We start from the raw sequence: 24,043 nt of genomic DNA on the forward strand, positions 1-24,043 counted from the left end.
ATGTAGAAATGATCTGTCTAAACCTATTTTATGAATGAGAAGGTACAGAGAAATAGAGTGATCTGTCTAAGGTCACAAAGTTAGTTCAGAAGTAAGGCTGAGAATAGGACTTAGGTTTCTGGACTCACTCTATAATTCTCCTACACAAGTCATCCCGTATACCTGCAAACAAAGTAAATGGAACTCTGAAAATGCAGACTTTTTAACAGACAACACAACAAAGCAGATAGGCAGGAAAGATGGTCACAGAAGGAAGCTGAAACTTCTTTTAGGGTCATTTCTTCCTCTGCCTACTCTATATAATTTGTTTTCTAACTACACTGCAAAGATAAATGATCAAAAAAAAAGTAGGGAAGGAAAAGCAAAGAAGAAAAAAGAATGGAAGAACAGAAAGAAACCTAAACTTTTATTTTTTTCTCTGGGACTAACAGAAAACAGTGAACTAACTGCAATTTCTGGCAATGCCAATCTCAAATACTCAGACTAAATAAAATATAATAATGAGCAAAGAAAAATAAAAGAATGTATTCTTAAAGAATCAGAAGTTACAGTGTGGGGCAGATGGACTCACTATTCATTAGCTCCAAACTAGAAACTATTCATCAACATATGATATGACACTTAATGAATAAAACAATTACAGGCTGTCAACCCTCACCACAAAAACAAAAACAAAAACCCTCTGAAAGTAGGTTCATGAAAATGAAACTAACTACTGAACTAAAATTTTCAAATAGAGACAATGAACAAACAGCTACCACAGTTAAACAAACAAAAAATAAATAAATGAGATCACTTCAAGGCATTATTTTGTAACTCAGAAGGTCTTTCCTCATCTTGTTGATCCCAAACATACAAACCCACCCACATGTGTACCCATCCCATCCTCATACCTTTGTGTTATAATAGAGTACTTTCTGTCCTTTGACTTAAGATAAATCCCTCTATTAGAGCCCATGCTTCAAAGGAATCTTGTATGACTTAACATGTCTTCCCACGAACCCAACACTGTTATCATCTTTTACTCCTTATTCTATTGGAGTACAACTTCTAAAGACACTCAAATGTCACCCATTAAAAAAATAAGTCTTTAGGTGACTCATTCCCCTCTAGCTACCTATTTGCCTCTCTCTTCCCTTTACAGTTCATGGTCTTAAAAAAATTGCTGATGCTCCAAACTGTTGTCTGGCCATTCTACCAAAACAAGCTCCTGCAAGCTGCTTAATCCAATGGACATTTCAGCCTTCATCTGGATTGACTGCTCACAGCAGCACTCAACACAACACCCCCTGAAACACTCTTCCAATGGTTTTCAAGATGCTACACACTCCTAGCTTTCCTCCAACCCCTAGCTTTTCCACCCTTTTCTCCTTTGCAGGTCCATCCTCATCTTCCAAGTCATTAAATACTAACATTCAAGACTTGGACCTAGGCCCTCTTCTCACTCTGTGCTGGCTCCTGAGGTACTCTTTCGCTTTTGCCAGTGAATGACACCATCATCCATTGAAATGAAAAGAAATCAAGCACATATCTTTGAAACTTCTTTATGCTTCATCTCCCATCAGTCCATTATCAAGTTCCATGAATTGTATTTCCTAAATATTCTCAAATTGTCTACTTTTTTTCTCTAATACCATAGTCTTCAAGCTACATCATCTCTCAATGAATTATTCTATACCAGCCTCCTATTTTGTCTCTTCACATGCATGCTGGCCTCCCTCCAATTCATTCTATAAACTGCAGCCTAAGTAAATGTTTCAAAATACAAATACCAGTGGTGATCATTTTGTAATACACAGAAATATCAAATCACTATGCTGTGTAGCAGTAAATAACATAGTGTTGTAGGTCAGTTATACTTCAAAAAAACCCCATGAAAAACAAAACCCAAAACCAAACTCATAGGAAAAGAGATCAGATTTGTGGTTACCAGGAGTGGGGGAAAAGGGATTAGGATGAAGGTAGTCAAAAGGTATAAACTTACAGTTATAAGATAAATAAGTACTAGAGATTTTGGGTAATCTTCAAATGAAAGAGTATCAAATTAGTATTAGCCACTGCAACAGTAAAACTGAATCCTAAAAGCAACTAGAGATGTAATGTACAACATGATTAATATCATCAACACTGCTGTATGTTATATAAGAAAGCTGTTAAGAGAATAAATTCTAAGAGTTCTCGTAACAAAAATAAAATATTTTCCTCTTTTTTTGTATCTATATGAGATGATGAATGTTCAACTAAACTTACTGTGGTAATCATTTCACAATGTATGCAGGTCAAAGCATTATGCTGCACAGTGCTGTATGTCAATTACATCTCAATAAAACTAGAAAAAAAGACTATATATTTAAGAAATACAAGTCTCACCACATCACTTCTGTACTAAAAGTTATTCAATGGCTTCCCACTGTTCGGTGGGGTGGGGTGGATAATGAACTGATTAATATGGATCACATGAAAGCCCTGCGTGGTCAGGCCCCATCAACCTTCTCTAGACTTATCTTACTTCCTAATCCTCCCCAACAACATTCCCCACTGCAACCTTAAGGGTTTTCCTGAAGTACCTAGTACTTGTCATGTTTCCTTCCTCAAAATAATACAAATGCTACTCCTCTACTTAAGCTATTCCTTCATCTCTTACTTTAGTTAATTCATACTCATTCTTCAGATCTTAAGTATCAGCTCTCCAGGAGAGTCTCCTTAATAACCCTAAGTCAATTCCCCTACCACAGAGCATATAGTAGACCTTCAATAAACAGTTTCTTTCTCAAAAGAAAGAGCAGATCCAAGTAATAAAAATTTGGTAACAGAAAAAGTGCAGCCAGTATAAACGTAAAAAAATAAAGACTTTCTGATGGAGAAAACAGAGAAGCTATTAGAAAATAAATAAATTATTCCCTCAGTTGAAATCTTCAAACATATAAAGTTCACTGAATATCTAACATGATTTATTGCTAAAACCCACCCCTATTTACCCACAATTGAAGAAATTCAAGGAAAAGAGAAAAATACTGTAATACAAGCTTCTAGGAAAATCTTGAGTAATCTTCAAATGAAAGAGTATCAAATTAGTATTAGCCACTGCAACTATAAAACTGAATCCTAAAAGCAACAGAGAATAAACAGAGTTCTAAGAGTAAGGAATTATATAATCATCCAAACTATTATTCATGTCTACAGGGGGAAAGAGAAGCATAAGACATTTTAAGATACACAAGGACTAGAAGCATACACTCATACTTTATGGAAAATTCAAGAAAAAATCCAAACAAGCAAACTTCTACTGTTTTAAAACTCAGTCCATCTCTATGAACTGTCATTAGTTTAACTCTTTAATAACATTATAGAAAAATAACCCATTTTAATTCTTAAAAATAATGATCTAGAAAAACAAAATCCCAAACATATAAAGTAAAAGAACTTGAAGTTGCCCAATTATCCAATTTAATACTAGGGAGACACTCCTTTCCTTTCATATTTTTAGAATCCTCACATCAACAACAAAGCACATATGAAATATCAAAAAAATAAATAAGCTTTCATATGATTAAACTTAAAAGTTTTACATCCATCTATCCAATATGTGACTTCGGACAAGTCCTTTAGCTTCGTGTCTAACATACCTCATTGATAAATAAGCAACCCTGATTAACTGTTCTCAAAACAATTACCTTGTTCTGAGAAATGTATAAGAAATCACGTGAGAAGATTACAGTTCTAGGAATTCCTAGGTAAATGTCATTAGTAAATTAATACTTTAGTCTAAAATCATGCTAATAAATTCCCACTTCAAAACTTATTCTCACTACCAAGATGAAGATTATAAGAGATAAATAAGATTATTTTACTGCAGAAAAATCAACTTTTAAGGAAAACAAAACAAAACAAAAAAAACAGCTACCAACTAAGACTGCAAATTGGTAACCTGAATTTGACCCTCATATACTGTTAGCTCTTCTCCCCAAACAACATGCATTCTCCAGGGTCCCCACTACTACTTATTGACTGTATCTAGACCATTTTATCCACTTTTCACCATGGCATCTGAGTTTGCATCATTTGGTAAAGAGGACAATACCTGTGACTGCAACAGCATACAACGCATGAGGAGTTACTCTAATTTCATTTTTCACTAACTTCATCCCAAAGTAGAAAAACAAAATGAGACCCATAAGGCTAAATAATGGCTCCCAAAGATATCAGGTCCTAATTCTGTAAATGTTACCTTACTTGGGAAAAGAAGAGCCTGTGCAGATGCAATTAAGAAATTTCTGATGGGAGGGGCATTATTTTGGGTTAAACTGAGGTCTCCAAGTGCAATCTTAAGTGTCCTTATAAGAGAGAAGCAGAGGAGAATTTGACACACACACAGAAGATGATGTGAAGACAGAGCAGGGAGAGATCTGAAGATGCTGGCCTTGAAAATTATAGTGATGTGGCTATAATCAAAGAATGCTGACTGCCATTAGAAACTGGAAAAGGCAAGGAATACATTCTTCCCTAAAGCCTCCAAATTGAGTACATTCCTACAGACACCTTCATTTCAGCCCAGTAAAACTGATTTTGGACTTATGATCTCTAAAACTGTAAGAAAATAAATATGTATGAAAAATCAAACTAAAATATAGAAAGTATTAACAGAGCTAAAGGATAAAATTTAAGAGATAAAATATTACTGTATTATTTTAAATAACATGAAAAGCAATACGAGGAGCAAAGAACCTACAGAAAACAATCTACAAGGAGTAAAAACCAAAATAAGAGAAAAATCATCCAGTATGTAGGTAATAAGGATAAAGAGATAAAAGTGAGTAGACTGGTGAAAAGATACAAACCCTGTGGATTCAACAGTTTAATAATACACTGTAAAAGAAAAATCAAATAATGGAAGAGAAATTAAACTTCAAAGTAAGAAGAAATTAATCCCAAACTGAGGGAAAATCTGAATTGATGATTGAAAGCTTTCATCTCGGACCAGACAATTTTAGTAGAAACTGGCCAATACCAAAGCATAATTTGGTGAAGATAATGAATTTCAAGAATAGGAGAATTTAGACAAACAAAACATGCCAAAAAATAAAAACAAATCAGGCTGGCCTCAAACTTTTCTGCAATGTCAGATGATAGGCAATAATGAAATAATGCCTATAAATGTTGAGGATAAAGCGGGATATTTCAAGCATTCCAGACCCAGCAAAATTGGCATTTATTATGAAGGTAAGAGATAGATATTACCAGATACACCAGCACTAGAAAATTATATAAAAATTGTACCATTCCTGAAAAATCTGTTTAAAGACAGACTAATGCTCCCAAGAAATTAATCAAAACAAAAAACGGAATAATGGAGATCTCATAGTATATAGGGCTTTGAGGTAGGCAAAATATACTAGGCAAATGTAACCAAAAAGAAATCAAGGGCTGTAATTTTAATATCAGACACAGGAAAGCATAAGGAATAAAGCAATAAAGAGTATCTTTTTTTAATTGACAGAGTGTATTCTAAAATCATAATTTAACTTATAAATTTTATGTGCCAAATATTTTTATACCAGATAATTAAATACTATATGTTGAAATCAAAAGTATATATTCTGTTCAAAAACACTTAAAACAATGAAAACTTAAGCATTTTTGGATTATATATTGGAAAACAAAAGCTTTAATAGTTTCCTAAGACACTCACCCACCTCAACTTGGGAACCAAATAAAAGAAAGAAAAAAAGAAATGATACCGTATTATCTGAATTTAATACAATGAACAGTAGGTACAGGTAACAATAAAGAAAGAAGAAAACTTCAAACATCTGGAAATTGCTTTAAAAGGCATGCTTCTAGTCAGTTTAGCATTGAGTTTGTTTTTACAATTGAGAATAATTAGAAACAATAATAATGAGAAAAATCACATCAAATTCTTTGAGATATGATCAAATCTTATTCAGGAAAATTTGTACTTTCCTAGCAAAAAAGTGAAGGTCAATATACTAAATATTCAAGAAGTAAAAAAAACCATCACGTACATACACACAAAACCTAAGGAAAGCTGAAGGAATATGTTACAAAAGATTAAGGTAAATATGATAAGTCACATGAGAGAAAAATGAGTAAAATAGGTAAACCATGAGTTAACCTAATTGAGAAAAATTATTATTCAAACTTAGAAACCAGTCTATGTGTATCTCACAGATAGAGATGTGTTTTTTTGTCTTGTTTTTTTAAAAATACACTGTATAATTCTTCGTCAATAAACTTGAAAAATATGGAAGAAATTGACAATGTTCTAGGAAAATTAAAATTACCAATTTTTTTTCAAGAAGTGCTGGAATAAAGACCAGGAGCTCTGGTACAAAATGAGAAAGCTATCAAAGAACTATCCCTCAAAAAACCTCCAGCACTCACAAAAACAAAAAGCAAAATGGCTAAGAACTATCCCCGGTTAAAGAAGACCAGAAATATGACAACAAAGTGTAATGTGTGGCTGTGCACTGGCTTATTTATATTTGTGTGTGTAAAGAGAACATGCATGTATTCAACCACAAGGAAAAAAAGAAAGTTTACAAAATAAAAGTGGCAACATGTTAACGGCTGGTCATTTGGTAAATATGGAAGTTCAAATTTTTTTCAAATTTTCTAAGTCTGAATTGCTTTTACAATAAAGTTATTAAAAATAAAATGCATCAAGACAATTTCACATCCAAGATCTTTCAAGCCTTAAAAGAACATATAACTCCCAAATTATCTAAACTACCTAAAGAGAAGAGGGGAAAAAACTTCCCGCTCTTAACATACATAATCTTGATATAAAATTTGACAAAGATGGCACTAAAAAATAAAACTGTAGTCCAAACACAGTCATCAACACAGAAGCAAAAAACTAAGTAAAATATAAGCATATATTACGGAATTGTTACTTACAAATCACCAAGTAGTGTTCATTTTAGGAATTTAAATATAAGCCAACTTTCAGCAACCTATTAATATGTCACCTCTTTAAAGATTCAAAGGAGAAAAAGCATATGATCATTTCTACATAGGCTAAAAGGGAACTGATAAAATTCATTCCATGATATGATAATACATATTTCAAACCAAAAAGGAAGCCTAGTGATTAGAACAATTTCCAAGAAAAAACAAGAACAAGGGATATTACTCATATCACTATTATTTAGCAATGTCTAGAAATATTGATCAATGCAGTTAAGATTTTTTTAAAAAGGCATAAATTATGAGATCAAATAACTACTTGCAGATAATGACTATGACGGCAAACTCAAAATCTGAAACATTATTAGAAGAAAACAAAGTTTAAGAAGGTTATATGACTACAGAAAATCATACAAGAAAACTATTAATAATTAATTTAGAAAATGAAGAAAAATGTAAATGAAGGTATATTTAAATAATTACTAAGAAATATTCAGGACCTTTAAGAAGACAGCCTCAGAATAAAAGGCATTCCTTTTTCTGATATAGGAAGATTCAATACTATAAAGACATTTTTCATCCCTTTATTAATAATAAATTCAATATAATCACAAATGGGTCTTTTTGTTCTCAGACCCTGATGAAATGATTCCAAAATTCATGTGAAAGATTAAATGTTTGAGAATAGCCAAAACACTCTAAAAAACAAGAGAATTTGCCATACCTAATACTGTAACAATTTTAAATTATGGCACTTAAGAGGGAATACGAGTGCAGGAATAAACGATCAGTGGAATAGAACTGAGACTTCAGAAAGAGAGCTGCAGGAATAAAAATTCAATAATTGGTGTTAGCTGGAATATTATTCCACTCCTTCCCTGCCACTGAGAGAAGATGAATCTCTATCACACATTTTTATTTTAAAATAAATACCAGGTGATTAAAGATTTAAAAATAAGTTTGAAATACTAATAATAAAACCATACAAGTACACCTAGGCAACTACTTCTGTAATCTTCTTATGGGAGGACTTTCTAAGTATGGACTTTCTAAGTATGACACAATGGCAAAAAGGAAAAGACCAACTCCAAAGGAATAAAAAAGTGACTCCAGAGGAATAAAACCTCTGCACTATAAAACAAAGCTCATTAAGTCTGAAAAGCAAATATCTTAAAGTATCTGTGATAGAGATGGTAAAAATATTCCTTAAATAACAAAAGTCTCTTACAAGACAACAAAATGAACAATTTAAAAGAAATGGACAAAGAACATGACAAACTCATAAAAGAGACAGAGAAAACTAACAGACAAATTCATAAAAGAACGTTAAGTGGCCAATAAATATATGGAGCAATGAGCAATCTCACTAGCCATTTAAATATTTATTTTTCACATATTACTTTATCAAAGATCAAAAATTTACAATGTCCACTATTAGCAGAGAAGCAAAAAATTATAGGTAGGAGAGCAAACTGGTACCTTTCTGAAAGCTATGTACGATCCATATTAATTTTAAATGATGACTTCCATTTAAATGGTTTTGTATATTCACACTTTGAAGTTCTCCTCTGTTCCAAATGTATTTTATTTAATTGGGGGGGGGGGGTCGGGAGGTAATTAGGTTTATTTTATGTATTTTTAATGGCAGTACTGGGGATTGAACCCAAGGACCTTGTACATGCTAGTCACCCACTCTACCATTGAGCTATTCTCTCCCCACCAAGTATATTTTAAAAATAGATTACTATAAGACAGAAAATAAAGACGACCAAGCAACATGCTAAAGATAAACTCTTGAAATACAAAGTACTTTATGAAGCTTAAACTGTGAGTTTCCTGGCCTCAAGTGACAGTGATGGACAGAAGTCCATGTCCTGTATGGACAGTAACAGGAATTTAAAACTGAAACTAATGTCTGTGGTGGAAAGGCTCTCTTGCCTATAAAAGCAGCAGGGAAAAGCTACTTACTAACCATTGCTGCAGGCTTTAGTTTAAATGAAGTTATGTGCTCCTTCAGAAGCATAGACTTTCTTTTAGTTTGTGTTTCTTGGAGAGAGAAGCAGGGAACCAAGCCTCTAAATATAAGACATGGTTTCAGACTGGGCACTCTAGGGTAAGGATGTAGGTGCATGCAAAAACAATAGATAAGAAAGGTGGAAAGAAAGAGAAGAAAGGGAAGAAGGAAGGGAGGAAGGATGGAAGGAAAGGAAGAAAAGAAAGAAACAAAGAAAGAAGGAAAGAAAGAAAGAGAAAGAAAGACAGACAGACAAAGGGAGGGAGGGAGAGAGGGAGAGAGAAATAGAGAAAGGAAGGAAGGAAGGAAAACATTCCATTTAAGACTGCTAAACCAAACTCCAAAACACACAAGGAAAGCTAAACTATGATAGCCAACAAAAATCAACAACTGTAGGAATTAAATCTAGAAGAAAGAGTAATAATCAGAAAATAAAATGTGTATGTTCAAGATCCCTCCAAAGCTCAAAAGAACACAGACATCGAGGGGGGAAAAGGATAAAAAAACAGCCAGAAATCAAACCAGAATAGGTGGCAATGAGTGAGCAATTGTGAATGAGTGAGAGAGAGAGAACCTGAACATGAGAAAAAATATGAGAAATAAAAACCAAGACCACAAAAACTAGCTGAACAAAGTCAAGGTGTGAATTAGTAAATTGGAAAATGTACCTAAGAGCTGCCTAGAACCTTACACAGAGATTAAGAAAGATTACTGGAAAAGCAATATTCAAAGATATAAAGGCTAAGGAATTTTCTAGAACTGAAGAAAGAGTAGTCTTCAGATCAACAATGTATATCAAAGAATGCCTACAGATAACACAACATAGACACACCTAGGCAAATCATGGGTATGTATTCAGAACATCAAGTACCATAAAACAAACTAACAAACACTAACATTTATATCACACTTGAAACATGCAGGGCTCTAAGTGCTTTACATATATCAAGCTAATCACTACAACCTTGTGACATAGATACTTTATCATTACCTCTGTTTAGAACTTGCCTAAAGTCACACAGTAAATAGTGCTGACAGGATACTGAAAAGGAATCTTTTTAAAAACCACCAGAGAAAAAAATTACATACAAAGGCATAACAATTAGGAAGAGACCAGACTTCTCAGAGTTCTAAGTTGCCAAGTTTCATAACACAATGAAATAATATCTTGAGGGTGCTAATGGGGGTAGGGGGGAGAAAAAATCTATTAACTAAGAATTTTTTACTTGCAAAAAAAGAGTAATGTGTAAAATATATTTTCAGGGGAAAAAAGGATATTTACAAGCCATACTGTGTTGCAAAAAAGATTACTAAAGGATATACTTTAGGAAGAGGAAAGGTAAACCCAGGAGATGCAAGGACCTGTAAGCACAGAAACTGGTAAAATATACTGGTTGATTAAATTAGGTATTAACTATAAAAAAGGAAATGAATTTTTTTATGCTACAAAAAGAAATAAAATGTAGGCAATTACACACATGATGGAGGAATGTTTGGTGTTTAATCAAATACAAACTCATAAAAAAATTCACCAAATATACAAGGAAACAAGCTGCCATGAGTAGGAGTTAACATATAACAAACATAACTCCTTTATGACTTCTGATATTGGAATTAGCAAATATAAGATATAAAGTACATATAATGAAATGTTAAAGAAGATTTTTCAAAAAAAACACACAAAAATGAAAAATAAGAAACTATTTAAAAATTACCAGGCAAACTGGGAAAGAATTAAATGATACTTGTGGAAATAAAAAAAATAATTGTTGATATAAGAACTCAAAGGACGACTTAGAACAGATTAGAAATAAATGCAGTAAATTAGCTCACTGAACTGAAGAAATTTTAAAAAAAAAGTTCACTTCAAAAAACCTACAACCAAAGGATGAGAGAAAGAGGAAGGTGAAAAAGAAAATTAAATACTCCAACAATAGTAAGTAGTATAAACAGTCCACAGATGTAGGCTCTAAGAAATTTAAGACCTGGACACTGCAGTACTCCTGCAAGCACAGGAGTTGTAGAGTTCTCTGAACTCTATTATGAACATTTATTCCACTGAGAGAATCAGAAGACACCAGCAAAACAATGGTGCCTTATTCTACACAACAGAGCAGTAGAGCTTAATCTCATTTAACAAATGCTCCTCTGGGATCTCATAATTTCTAAATATACTTAAATCATAGCAATCTTTAAGTTTTCACATCTTACTTTAGTTAGAGTTAGAAGTTTCTTATAGGGTCCCATTAGGTCCTAGGGCCAAGGTCTCTAGAACATTCCTCCAATTTTCCTCAAGACTAAAAATATTTTCACAGGTTTCTCTGATTAAATATTCTTTTAATAAAGCTCAATCTTATAGACTAGTCAGTTAAATTAACAAGTACTCTTAAGTTTCTCCTTCTCAAATATTATCTATAAAATAGTTATGGAGATTTATACAGAAGAGTTCTTTTGTAAATAAAGGAATACTTGTTATTAAAGCAAAGTATACACAGACATTGTGTAAACTTGGTTCCCAATACCAAAAACATTCATTTAAATCAGACAGCACATTTTATCTGTTAAATAATAAATCTCGATGATTCTAAAGAAAAGTAACCTATCTTCCTCATCTGTTCCTTAAAAAATTTATACATAAAATATTGTGGGCATATTTCTGATAAGGAGCCAAGTGTAGGACTTTAAACGTATCATTCAAGTGGTTAAATATAGGTACTAACAGTTCCCATTAGTCTGCACTCACCTCCTCCCAAATTTCCAGTTTAGCTTATTACAGGACTTTACTGACTTTATAGCTGTATGTGGGATTCCAGCTCTTTGGGGGCACTTTTACTGAGTGTCCCTAAAATCTCACTAACAATTCTAATCCAATTAGAAGGCCCTGATCTATCAAAGGAAGTAAGATTTTTTGGGGCAGCAGCAATTTCTCAATTAGTGCCATTCTCTGACTAATTCTAGAACTTGGAAGCAGCCCAGTGTGGATGTACCCCAAAAAGGATTCTGCCTCTCCAATTTGGAAACCCCAGGGGCACAGTGCCATCTAATTCTTTGTGGGATTTCTCTAAAGAATAATACCAAGGTGATACGAGTTTCCCACTCTGCACTGGTTCAAACCTGAGCATCTTCTAACAATCCAAAAGAAATAAATGACTATGGTTCAGCTTAAAACTTCCCACAAAGTTGTGGGGAAAAAAACAGGGCACTAAACCTCAAGAGAAAATGGAATCATCATTTGTGCTTCACTGACGTAAGACTAAAATTCAAAATTCAGAATTGAAAATTTTAAATTTCACTTCTTTTAACACATGACATTGTATCTTTACTTTCTTCCCTCAAAGTCTTACTCTCCTCCAAGCAGCCTCTAATCTTTATTCTTCTGCCCACAAATTCAGTCTCCTTGAAAATTTTATACCATTTCTATTCTTGCTCTTTACTACCTTGTCCTTCCCCAGCCTGAACAATCTCTTCTGTTTTCCCTTTCTTGCTTTTAATTCTTCCTCATTCTTGGGTTTAGGGGGAGTAAGAAGGCAGAGTTCAGGCAAGCCAGCTGCAAAGGAAAATATTTTAGTGAATTCATGCCAGTCTGAGTTTGAGAGGTAGAAGAGAAATGTCTACAACAGCAACATGTTAGGAAAGCTGAGGGGCTACGGAGAAACCCGTAGTGAAAAGCACTACTGGAGGTGAGGACTAACAGTACATGTTCCCTGAAGTCATAATACTAGTCAATAGCCTGGTTAGTGGTTTAAAATTTGGATAGTGTTTCTAATTACTGAATAATTTTTCCCAGTCACAGGAGGAGGAAAGAGCCATTATTAAAGCTATAAAAGGAGACAATTATTCATAGTTAGCTATCTCATGAGATATATAAGATGTTTATAAAGGCTAGAAATCACTGATCAAAAAATCATCTGGATTTCATTTATACGAAATATCCCAAAAGCAAATCTATAGAGATATAAAGCAGATGAGTGGTTGACAAGGGCTGGGGGAGAAGAAAATGGGGAGTGGCTGCTAACGAGTAAAAGGTTTCTTTTGGGTGTGATGAAAATGTCCTAAAATTAGTGTTGTACGGTTGCCCAATCTGTTAACATACTGAACACTACTGAGCGGTAAACTTCATATGGATGAATTTTATGCTATGTTCGTTACATATTACAAGGCTGTTTTAAAAGATTACTATGGCTTTACATGGCTTTCTGGATCTATATTTTACATAAAAAGGTTAAAGAGAAGACTATACATTATACGTAGTAATATGAAAAATACTATATTAAAATTGTTTCAAAGATTAAAAAGCTTACCTGAAAATTTCTCAACTGTTCAGTATTTCTTTATCTTACAGCTTCAACTAAATATTTACTTCATTTTTTAAATTAAATATTTACTTAACCTCCCTTCAACAAACCAAATTTCATCCAAATGAATTCTAATGCAAGACTGTTATTGAATTAAATAATATCCTAATTTAAATGCTCTCAATTAAAAACTTAAAAATGAAATTTCAAAAAGCAAACCAAAACTGACCAATCAAACCAACAGAAATAAGTCAGATAAAGCTCTGTTATGCTAAATACTATTTCCATAAAGCCCATGACATAGGTCATTTTTTTCTACCAAATATTATTCAAAAATAATTAGTTTTTGTTGAATTAGGTAAAAATTTACAAGCACCCAAATTACAGTCAGTTTACACAGATTTTAGCAGCAGTTTCAATTTCACTAAATGTGAGTGAGGCAGAGCTTGCCATTTCTGATGTTTCCTTCATGTTTCATGATTTTTTAATGTATCGCCATCTTCTAGACATATGCTGTGATCTGAAACATACTCCATAAAGTAGTCTTCTTAAATTTCTACAAAGGTATGTACTGCACAATTTTTTTAAGTAAACTTTACAAGTACACAACTGTCTGAAAAATACCTAAGCTTAATTTAGCTGGAGGGTTCTAGTAACTATAAAAATTAGATACTGACCTAAAGTTATAGTATAAGCAAAACAAAAGATATGGATGGCATAGAGCTATTTAGTTTTTAAAGTTTTGTAAGAATGTTCTGGTAGTCATAATCTCAATTTGCCTCATCTGTTAACTATTTCAAATTTCTCATTTTTGATAGCTTGTCTAGAGATTGAGCAGTGGATTCAATTCCTAGCTTGCTGTTTTTTAATCCTTGCATACGTGAGGATTCAGACTCTGACTGATCCAGAAACCAATTAACTGACTTCCTCTGCCAATTCATCATTTTCTCTTTTCCTTAAAGCAAACACCATCCCTCACACAGAGCATTTATAAGTGTTTGCTTATAACCCTGTATATTTAAGTTGAAAGAACAGAAAAATGAAACATTAAATACTCAAGATGGTAAAAGGTTCATTCACACACAAAATATGTGAAGATTCTAAATATTTTACATGTATCAGTAATATCCCTGCCGGAAAAAAGGACCAAAAATTATATGCCTCTGAGACATAGACTTCTGTCCATACAATCTAACAGTCTTCAAAACTGAATCATTCACTAAGTCCATAAATTGTAATATGAGATGATTTGTGCGTACAGAAAGTAAGAGAAAAAAGGTTTTTTTGAAAGTGAAAACTCTCTCTCTCTCTCTCTCTCTATATATATATATAATATATAGCTGGAGATATACCTCTTATACTTGATTAGCCACATTTCAAAGCACATGGCCCAAAATGAATTTCTCATCTCCCTACCACTTCTACCCAGTTCTCTGTCTCAGGAAATAGATCTACCATCAGTCATGAGCTCACAGAATCCTGTATTTCCCTTATAGCACATAAGGCCCTGCGAATTATCTCTCAGTTTAGATTTTAAGACCCATGAAGAAAGGAATCATGTCTCTTTTGTTCATAAGTACTTAATACACAGTGACACTTGATTAATATATGTCATTATTACGACTTCTCTCTTGTCAACAGAGTTAGGAATTGTCTACCCTGCAAACAAATTGTATCCTACCATTTCCATTTTGTTATTCTATAGAATACATAGTTCTGATTTTAAAAATCTCTACAGAAATATCATAAATAATTTCAAATAAGAAAATATTGAACCCTACAAATCTGCAGTTTACCAAACACTTGATTTTCAGATTACTGTTCATTAATGACTTTTAAAAGCTTCATCATTAGTTACACACTCATCACTGAAAAAAATGCCATGAGACATGCTGAAGGGGACAAAACAGAAAAGATGTAGTTCTGACCAGAAGTTTGAGCCTATACATTCTCTCCCCCTGGGCTACTTACTCATCTTCTCATTATTCAACATTCATGAATGGGTTAATTTTTTTAAAAGTCTTTTCTATGTCAGAAGCCAAGTATCAGGAAATACCCAAAGGAATAATTTCTAGTAGCTAAGAAATCCACTTTCAATGTATTTGACAAAAATATCTTGAACTTAGTCTGGGAATTTTACTGTATAAAATGAACAATCCCCTTTGCACTTGAGCTCCTGATTCCAATGACTGTAGCAAATCAGTACAAGATCATTCTAGATGGTTGACTACTTGTTAAAGTATTTTCTTATAGTATCAGGAAACATTTATACAGACAGAAAAAAATTAAGATGACAGATATGGAGGAACTCAGGGTTAAACTCTGGATTGACCACAAAAGAAAGCAGTCACTTCTAAGATCAGTCTCTTGACATCCAAAAAAAAGCCTTAAAGTCTTTCAGCAAGAATGATATACTACTACTTTATAAAAAGTGAAAACTTTGTTTACTGCCTATTTATAGTCTGAAGTGTATGATGGAATATTGCAAAAATGTTTTCTAAAGTCTGGTAAGTTCTGCAATTCTTTTTGTAAAACAAAACCAAAAAAGTAGTATACAGCCACTCCTTTGCTTACCCTTATTGTTAATATTTTCAATTCTAAATGTGGTAACAAAGGTAAGTAAGCAAGCTGCATCTCCTACAGTCTTAATACCAAATCTGACACAATTTTCTACCACTCATACTAAAGAAAAACAGCAGTGCTAAGAAGCCAGGACATTCAAAGTTGGCAATGAATTACGTTCTTATTCTCTGAAGCAGTACGACAGTTCTTGAATAACATATTCTTTAAATAACTAAACTACATACAGCATGACTCAAAACAAACAGAAACCTGTTTATCTACATCCCTGCCTGAGACAGTCATATCACAGATGAATACAAAGCACCATCCTAAATTTAAGCTGGATTATATGTGACCTATGCTTTCTCATCGTCTGCTATATTTCTGGCTCATATTCAATTTTGTCATGTGCTCATGAGCAGAGAGAATACAAAGATTAAACAGTCATACGTAGAGCACCTATTTAAAACGAATGACACCTGGAATTTCAAGGAATTTACTTTTAAAATATCTTAATATTGAAATGTTCCATTTATAGTATAATCTCTATTGTAAGCCTACGTAGTAGCCTGTGTTTAAGACTATCTTCTTAAACTCAGAATTTCATTTGCAGGAAGGACTGATGAAATCATTTATGTCAGTGGGAGGCATAGTAGTGAACATGAATAAAATCAGCCATAAGACAAAACTATGTATGGCTTGTAGTATTAGTTGTATTATAGCTGTAACTTACATACTTTTTACATTAAAACAATTTAATGGTTCCTCTTGGTGAAAAGTACTAAAGGGAGCAGACATGACACATGATGCTGTACTTTTCAAATTCAGTGTACACTTCCACCTCAGATTCCCAGTTCAATCACAAGATTCACTCTCTGGGTACAATGGACCTGTAGTCATACCCTTCATATACAAATATTTTCTAAACTATTACAATCATCAACAGATCTTCTTTTAACAGTAGCACTGAAACTGCCATGACCTACATATATAATTACTTTGAAAAGTCCAAGGACATGTGTTTGGCTTCTGTTACTAGCTATGAAACTTAGCCTCTACCTTAACTTCCTTATCTGTTACAATACAGGTATTAATAGTACCTATCTCATACAGATATAAAGATTTAATGAGATAGTACTATGATGTCTGGCATGTAAGTGGTCAATGTTAGCTATCATTGTTACTAGCTAATATCAAGGCTAGAAAAACTTAACAGGAACACAAAGAATCAAATTCATAATTCTGGTCTCATCACTATCATATTCTAACAAATGGATCTAAGCAGGCATGGATTGCCTATATAAGATCATTCATCTAAAAAATTCAATAAAGAAAATTTTACTATTTTCTAAAAACTGAAAATAGTTTAACAGTTTGATAAAGTTTAAAGCTTAGCTTAGAGGTTTATATAAATACAGACTATTCACACATTATACATTTGATTCAAATTAAAATAGTTGATAGTTATCTCCTTTTTAATTAATACATTGTCTAGTAACTATGATTCCACAATTCTCTGTTTAAAAGGATGCCTAGTTCATAATAATATTTGCAATTATAACTCTAGAAAGAGATGCAGGATAGTTATGAATGACCTGTTAGCCCTCAAAGCCAAAACATAGAAAGTTAAATGAAATTCTTAGGTTCAGAATCAGTCAACATAATTTTCTATATCAACGTAACAACTCTGCCACCATTTGGATTTGTATAATCTCCACAATTAAAATCCAGATTCAGCCAAAGTAATATTAGAAGAGAGTCAGAAATATTTGCCACCAGAAAGCTATTAACTTCTTCCACCACCTCCGACAGCAATCACTGCTACCCTCAGGAGGATTCTGCCTAATACAAAATATCTGAATGTCCACTACCCACAGGCACTCTGCCAGGCTTTGGGTATTAAAAAAAAAAAAAAGTTATTGTATTTTACTTTTCCGAATTTTTATAAATAAATTGAACACACAATTATAATTAAAATACAAATATTTAGCAGTAAAGTACATGATTAAAGCCATACAAATAGTACAATAGATACTACTGTAGAAGTACACAGAAAGGAGAAATGAAACACTGTGATCAGGAAAGTTCTTGTGGAGGAGAAAATAATAGAAATGAGCTTTTCTTAAAGAAGAAAACAAAGTCTGGAGAAGGAATGACAAGAATTCTGAGCTATCAATTAGCATGAGCAAAGATCCACTGAGAGAAAAGTACAGGGTGTGCTGCAGAGATGGCAAGTGTATCAGTTTGGTTAAAATAGATCAGTCCTGAGATCCAATCACAGAAAGTGTCAAAGCCAAACCAAGAATTCTAAATTTTATTCTAGAGGCAAAAGGGAGTCACTCTATATTGAACAGAGAAATAATATGAGGAAAGTAGTATTTTAGGAAGAATTTGGGGATGGTTTATAGAATGGAGGAGATAAATGCAGTACAAGATGCTAGCAGGAAAGACCACGGAGTGTTAAAACGTGGTTTGGGTACGAGGTAGTAAGACCTGAACTGTTCCCATACAACTGTTCAACTTTAAATAACCCAGGATCCACACACAAAGCCTTAATGCCTTTTATGAAGATCCCCCCCCCCTTTTTTGGCGTTAATTAGAATAATTTAGTTTTCTTACTCTTTCACATCTTTTCTGTAGCAGTATCTCCTTGCCCATTTCTAATCATGAACTGCAACTCCTCTTCAAAACACCAACTAATGTCCTTCCTCACTTATCATTCTACTCTGAACATTCACCTTTGCTTTATTACTTACTCTTTATCCTCTATTTAACCATCGACTCCCACCTAATCATTAACCTAATGACTTCTCTCCAGCTTCATACAGTCCACTCATACTCAACCTTCTTTTCCATTACCTCTTAACTTTTAGTCTATTCATATACGAGTTCTACATACAACCTTTAAAACCTCTTCTAAAGTCTCTACTCAATCTCTTACAGTTTGTCTTCCAGGTTCACTGCTAAAACTATACTCAAAGACAAGCCTCTCATACTCACTAAGTTTCTACTCCCCTAAGTATCACAAGATTTCATATACTCATAATAGCACTACCATTTATTTGGTATGTCTTCACAGCAGAAAATATGTCAAGTGCTTTACATGATTATTTCATTTACCCTTCAAGATTACCTAATGAGAGAGGCTTTTCCATTTGACAGATAAAGAAAACGGAGGCTTAGCAAAATCAAGTAGCTTGCCCAAGAGTACCACACTACAAGTTTTACAACCCTCTCTGGAGCCTTCAATATGGCTCCACTGACTGTATGTACTCAGAAACATTTCCCTAAATTCTTCATTACAAATATCAACCATCTGAGAATTAATACTGATTTCATACCTCAATCTGGACAATGATAGATAAAGACATAAAACTTTATCTCTGTTGACTTCTGAAACTTTGGGAATAAGAAAATTATTTTTACTTCTTAAATCTTTACTGAACGTTCAGAAGGGGCTCTTGCATTGGAAGGCTAACTACCTACATTTGTAAGGTCCCTTTTAATTCTAGGACTCTGAATCTTAAGTGTTAACATTCAGCTTTTCAAATATTGATCTCTAGGAACAACAAGGCTAATCTAATTGGGAAAAATCTACTCAGGAAAGTTTTGAGAATAATTTTGTATCTATAGATCTGATTCTGGCATCTTACTAAGACTCTCCAAGCCCATGTTTTTCCATCTGTAACACAGAGGGTTGTGGTAAAAAATTAAAATCTGACACAAATAAATGGTCAATAAATTGTGGCATTTATTATTCACTTTCTTCTGTTTCAATAAGTAGTTTGGTCTCATTGGATTTGAATTCAAATCATATCAGCCACAAAAATTTAAAGACTTTCATTCCTAAATATGAATATTACATAAACTAAGTCAATGGAGTCCAAATAAACATATTTAGAATTATAAAAACTCAAGCTCCCTTCCTTATCACATTTACTCAAGGTATGTTTAAAACATCTCTAATTTTATAAACACAGTATCAACAGTCTAATACACATTAATATCCAGTACTTTTCTCTCAGTTTCTTATAAAATTTCTCATCTATTACATTTTAGATAAAGGTATATAGAAGCTCACCTCTCTTAATTGTTTACTTTCTCTAGCTCCTACCTGCCTCAGCAAAAGAAAAGCTAGGTAAAGAGATTATCTAGGTAGTGCGTAGCTAGGACACACAAAGGTCAAAATCATCAAGGAATATATTCTGGAGATTCCCAGATAAAATATAAAATTGTTAACTCGTGTAATATGGAGCACATCAGACATCAGAAAGAATATAGGTATTCAACCTTTTGACTTTGATATAATTTAACCCAAGCTACTTTCATATAAAGATGGTTAATAAACCCAGATTGAAATTCAGAGAATTTCCTGGCTAATAGTGAAATACCAAATAAAGCAACTAAATTTAAAAAATTTTGTCACCAACATTAAATGAGATGGAAGACAGAACATAATCTAGCATAAAGTTACTAGCCAGGGTACATACAGGAAGGCACAAACTTTCACCTAGTTGCCTCATAACACCTTCCCCTTCCCCCAAGGTCCAAGTATTTCACAGGGCCACACCCTGTTTTATCTTCTGTTTAACTCTTATAGGACTCTACTAGCAACCATTTTCTTATAAGCTGCCTCTTTCCTCTGATTTAAGGATGGAAAGTAGTCAAGAGTATCACTCAGAGTCAGGTGCCCAGGCAAGAGTTAGATAAGTCATTCAGAGGATCATCAAAATATCATCTTATACTTATTTCTACAAGATCACAAACTCACATCTTAGAAATTAATTCAGCTCTCATGCATGGGCACTTCAGGGATAACAAGTTCCCTATGGACATATGTCAGTCTAGTTTTAAATTATTTTTTTCCTGTCAATAATCACTTTATTTTTTAAAATTTTATTCTTTAATGAAGCGCATTTGATCCACAATGTTAGTTCACATGCACAGCAAAGCGATTCAGCTATAAATACACATACATATTTTTTTAGATTCTTTTCCATTATGTTATTACAAGAAACTGAATAGTTTCCTGTGCTATACAGTAGATCCTTGTTGTTTGTTTTATATACAGTAATATATATCTGTTAATCCCTAGTTTTAAATTTTTAAATAAACATTCACAGTTAAACCAAAATCAGTTATGCATGCTATTGGCCATTACCATAAACAGTCTAGGTGTAATCTGAACAAATTCAAAGACTGTAGATTTTTAGAAACTTCTTAGCAGTATTTACCATGTGACAATAATTAGGTATTTAAGAACAAATTTTCAAATGAAGGTTTATTAACAAGTCATGATAAGCAAGATCCAGCTTGAACTGACAGGAAAACCCTTCACAATGTGTTCTTAAAATACCCTTCACATCAAACTACCAAGGGTCTTGTGCTTGTTCAAGCCTGTAGTCTCAACCACTTTGTCTCTTGTGAAATCTTTACCCACCCATCTCCCAACGGTTTTTCTAGACTTCCCAATTCCAACAGAAAAGCCAATAAAGGCTACCTACAGGAATATCCTTCCTAAATAACAATTAGCAACTTAAAATTCTTTTAAATAAGACACAACTCATAAAGAAAATCAGTGTCAGAATGCTGAAACATCTAAGTGCCTGGCACCCAAGAGGCATTTAGTCAAACGATATTGAATAGACAATGTTAAGAAAAGAAAAAAAAATTTTAACAACTAGACAGTACATTTGATACAATAACCTATCCCTTTGGCTCTGCTGATGTTTTGGAGCACAGCCATGACTAACCAATTATTGTCTCCCAGTGCAGTGTTCCCTTCAACAATTTATACTGTGATTATGGGCATCACTTCAGCTCATCAAACTAAAACATAAGCCATATTTATATTATATATTAAAATACACACATGCCATGTAAAAAGAAATTTTGATGACTCTAGCATTCAGTCATTTTACTTCTCAAATATACTGAGGTAGCTAGCCAAACTTTACCAGCCTTAAATATACATCTCCCATACTATAATTACTTCACTGATGTGAAAAGTATTTAATACTATCTAGTCAAAAATGTCTTAAGCAACTTCCACGTGCAGTTCATTAGTTCTGATAATGTGGTATTGCTGTACCTTGCACGTTAAAAGTAATCATTCCTTTATGATTGAATGTTCAAACAGATGTATGTCAGTTACACGTAAGAACAGAACTACAACATCAAGTAAGTAACACTGCTTCAAATTACTTATTGGCAAAAGAAACATTAAATCAATAAAGGTAACATCTCTACTTAAAAAATAGGCAGTGGGGTGGGTCACTATCACCTTAGCTAGTTTCTTAATCTGTAAGGAGTTACAGAAACACAAACTGGAAAAGGCCCAATATGTAAAAAGAGAAAAAATATAAAATTGAAGTTGTTCGAGTTAAAGAAGAGTTAGGGAGAAAACCCTAATGGACTCCTGAGAGTTCTGGACCCCCAAGGCTCAGCAGAGCACTGTTAAAATAAGTAAGCCTTCTGACTTCAGAGCGCTCTGCATCTAAAAAGTGACTGTGTTTAAAATCCCAATATGCAAGTTTTAACAATTTTTTAAATTTCGAATTTCCTTCAATAATGTCAAAATCACTTACTCTGGGAAAATTAACTACCTCCCATAGATTTTTACATCTCACACTCTCCCAACCACTTTTTAAAATGTATTTGGCTCATTACTCCAATTATCAGAAAACTTAGGATTGGGGTGGGGGCGACGAATAGATTTCCTGGCTTGGACAACTCAAGTATAACCTTTATGAATCTGAAAGTACCATTTGGTGCTTGAGAAAAGAGAAAGAAATATCTCAGGTGATGAAATTTCCAAAACATACCTAAAACTCTCCACAGCCAGCTTTCAAGAAAATATTTAAAGTCTACAAGCAGAACAGAACCACAAGTCAAACTTCCAGCATCAAGTCCTTTTACCCACACAATTTACACGATTAAAAAGACAGACGAGAAAAAAAAATCAGGACGATTTACTTCAATGGATTTGTTCGATGTCTTAAAAATGAATGAATCGGAAACATCACTGCCTTGAGTTCTGAGGGAGCCTCGCTCTCAGCTCTGCCCCCTATAAAACCTGAAACAAATTCTCCAGGATTTGGTGTTTCGAGGCCAAGCCTGGTCCAAAGGAAGCCTCCCCACTTCTTTCTCCCGGCCTCCCTCCAGGGGTTGGAGCCCAGGCGGCCCGGTGGGTGGGGACGCCGGCTGCCCCCTCCCCGCTCGGGGAAAGTTCCGCCGGCAGCTCTCGGGCCAGGCGGGCCCGCGGCCCTCGCCCGCTTGGCCGCCACAAACACCCCGCCCCGCCGCCGAAGCTAGAGGGTCGCGCCCCCTCCCCGCGCCGCCGCCACAAACACCCCGCCCCCGCGTCCCCGCCGCCGCCCTCGCGGAGAGTTAACCCCTCGCTGCCCGCCGCCCGGCTCCGGGGAGGAGGCCGGGCCAGGGGGTGGAGTTGTCGCGTCTCCTCCCGGGAGCGCCCGGGCAGACGCCCGGCTTGTTTACAGGCCCCAGGCCTGGCCGCCGCCGCGCAGGCCCGCACCGCCCGCCTGCCCTCGGCCCGAGCGTTGCGCTTACCCGGAGCAGCCGCGGACGGACAGGTCCCTGATCAGCCGAGGCGGCGGCGGCGGCGGCGGCCCGGGAGGGGGCGGGAAGGGGGTCACCGCGGCGGCCGCCGGCCAGGACTGGCCGGGTAGGGGGCGGAGGAGGGGAGGAGCCGGGCTGCGTCCGGGCCCCCGGCTCTCGGCGCTCTCGCAGCTCAGATCATCCGGGCGTTGGAGCGGGAGGCGGAGAGCGGATCCCGGAGGAGGAGGAGGAAGAGCCGAAGATTCATCTCTTTCGCGCCCCACCTGCCTGACGCCCCCCACCCCCCCTCCCCAACCACCGGTTCCTGAGCTGCAGCCGCCCGAGCACCCGAAGCTGCGGGCCAGGCTGGCGCGGAGACCACTGCTCCCTCTCTCCCGCGCGCGCTCCCGCCCCTAGAACCGCCGCCGCCGCCGCCGCCGCCGCCGCCGCCGCCTCGAGCGCGTCCCCGCGCAGGCGCGCTCACGACGGCGCCGTGCTGCCCCTCCCCCACGCCTCCGCTGGCCCCGCCTCGCCCCGCCTGGTCGGCTCAGTTGCAGCTAGAGCTACGGCGCGGCGGTGCAGCTGGAGAGACCCGGATGTCGTTGGGCAGGAACTGCGGCGCGGGCCAGCGGGCGGGGGGAGGGGAGGACTCAGATGACGTCACTGCCCTACCCAGCTTCTCTCGCCG

General features: G+C 35.4%; 1 protein-coding gene across 2 annotated transcripts in view; it reads right to left on the minus strand.

The window, feature by feature from the left end:
• Positions 1-23,776, minus strand: part of PPM1A (protein phosphatase, Mg2+/Mn2+ dependent 1A) — a 45,677-nt gene extending 21,901 nt beyond the window's left edge. The window contains exon 1 of one of the 2 annotated variants that reach the window (XM_074365444.1): positions 23,368-23,776. The gene's annotated coding sequence lies outside the window, so the exon portion shown is untranslated. Of the gene's footprint in view, positions 1-22,622; positions 22,673-23,367 lie in introns of those variants that run through there. The other variant, XM_010962227.3, reaches the window with a different exon arrangement.
• Between the last annotated feature and the right edge of the window lie 267 nt (positions 23,777-24,043).

The sequence above is a fragment of the Camelus bactrianus genome, chromosome 6 (assembly GCF_048773025.1).
Source record: "Camelus bactrianus isolate YW-2024 breed Bactrian camel chromosome 6, ASM4877302v1, whole genome shotgun sequence".
Taxonomy (NCBI): domain Eukaryota; kingdom Metazoa; phylum Chordata; class Mammalia; order Artiodactyla; family Camelidae; genus Camelus; species Camelus bactrianus.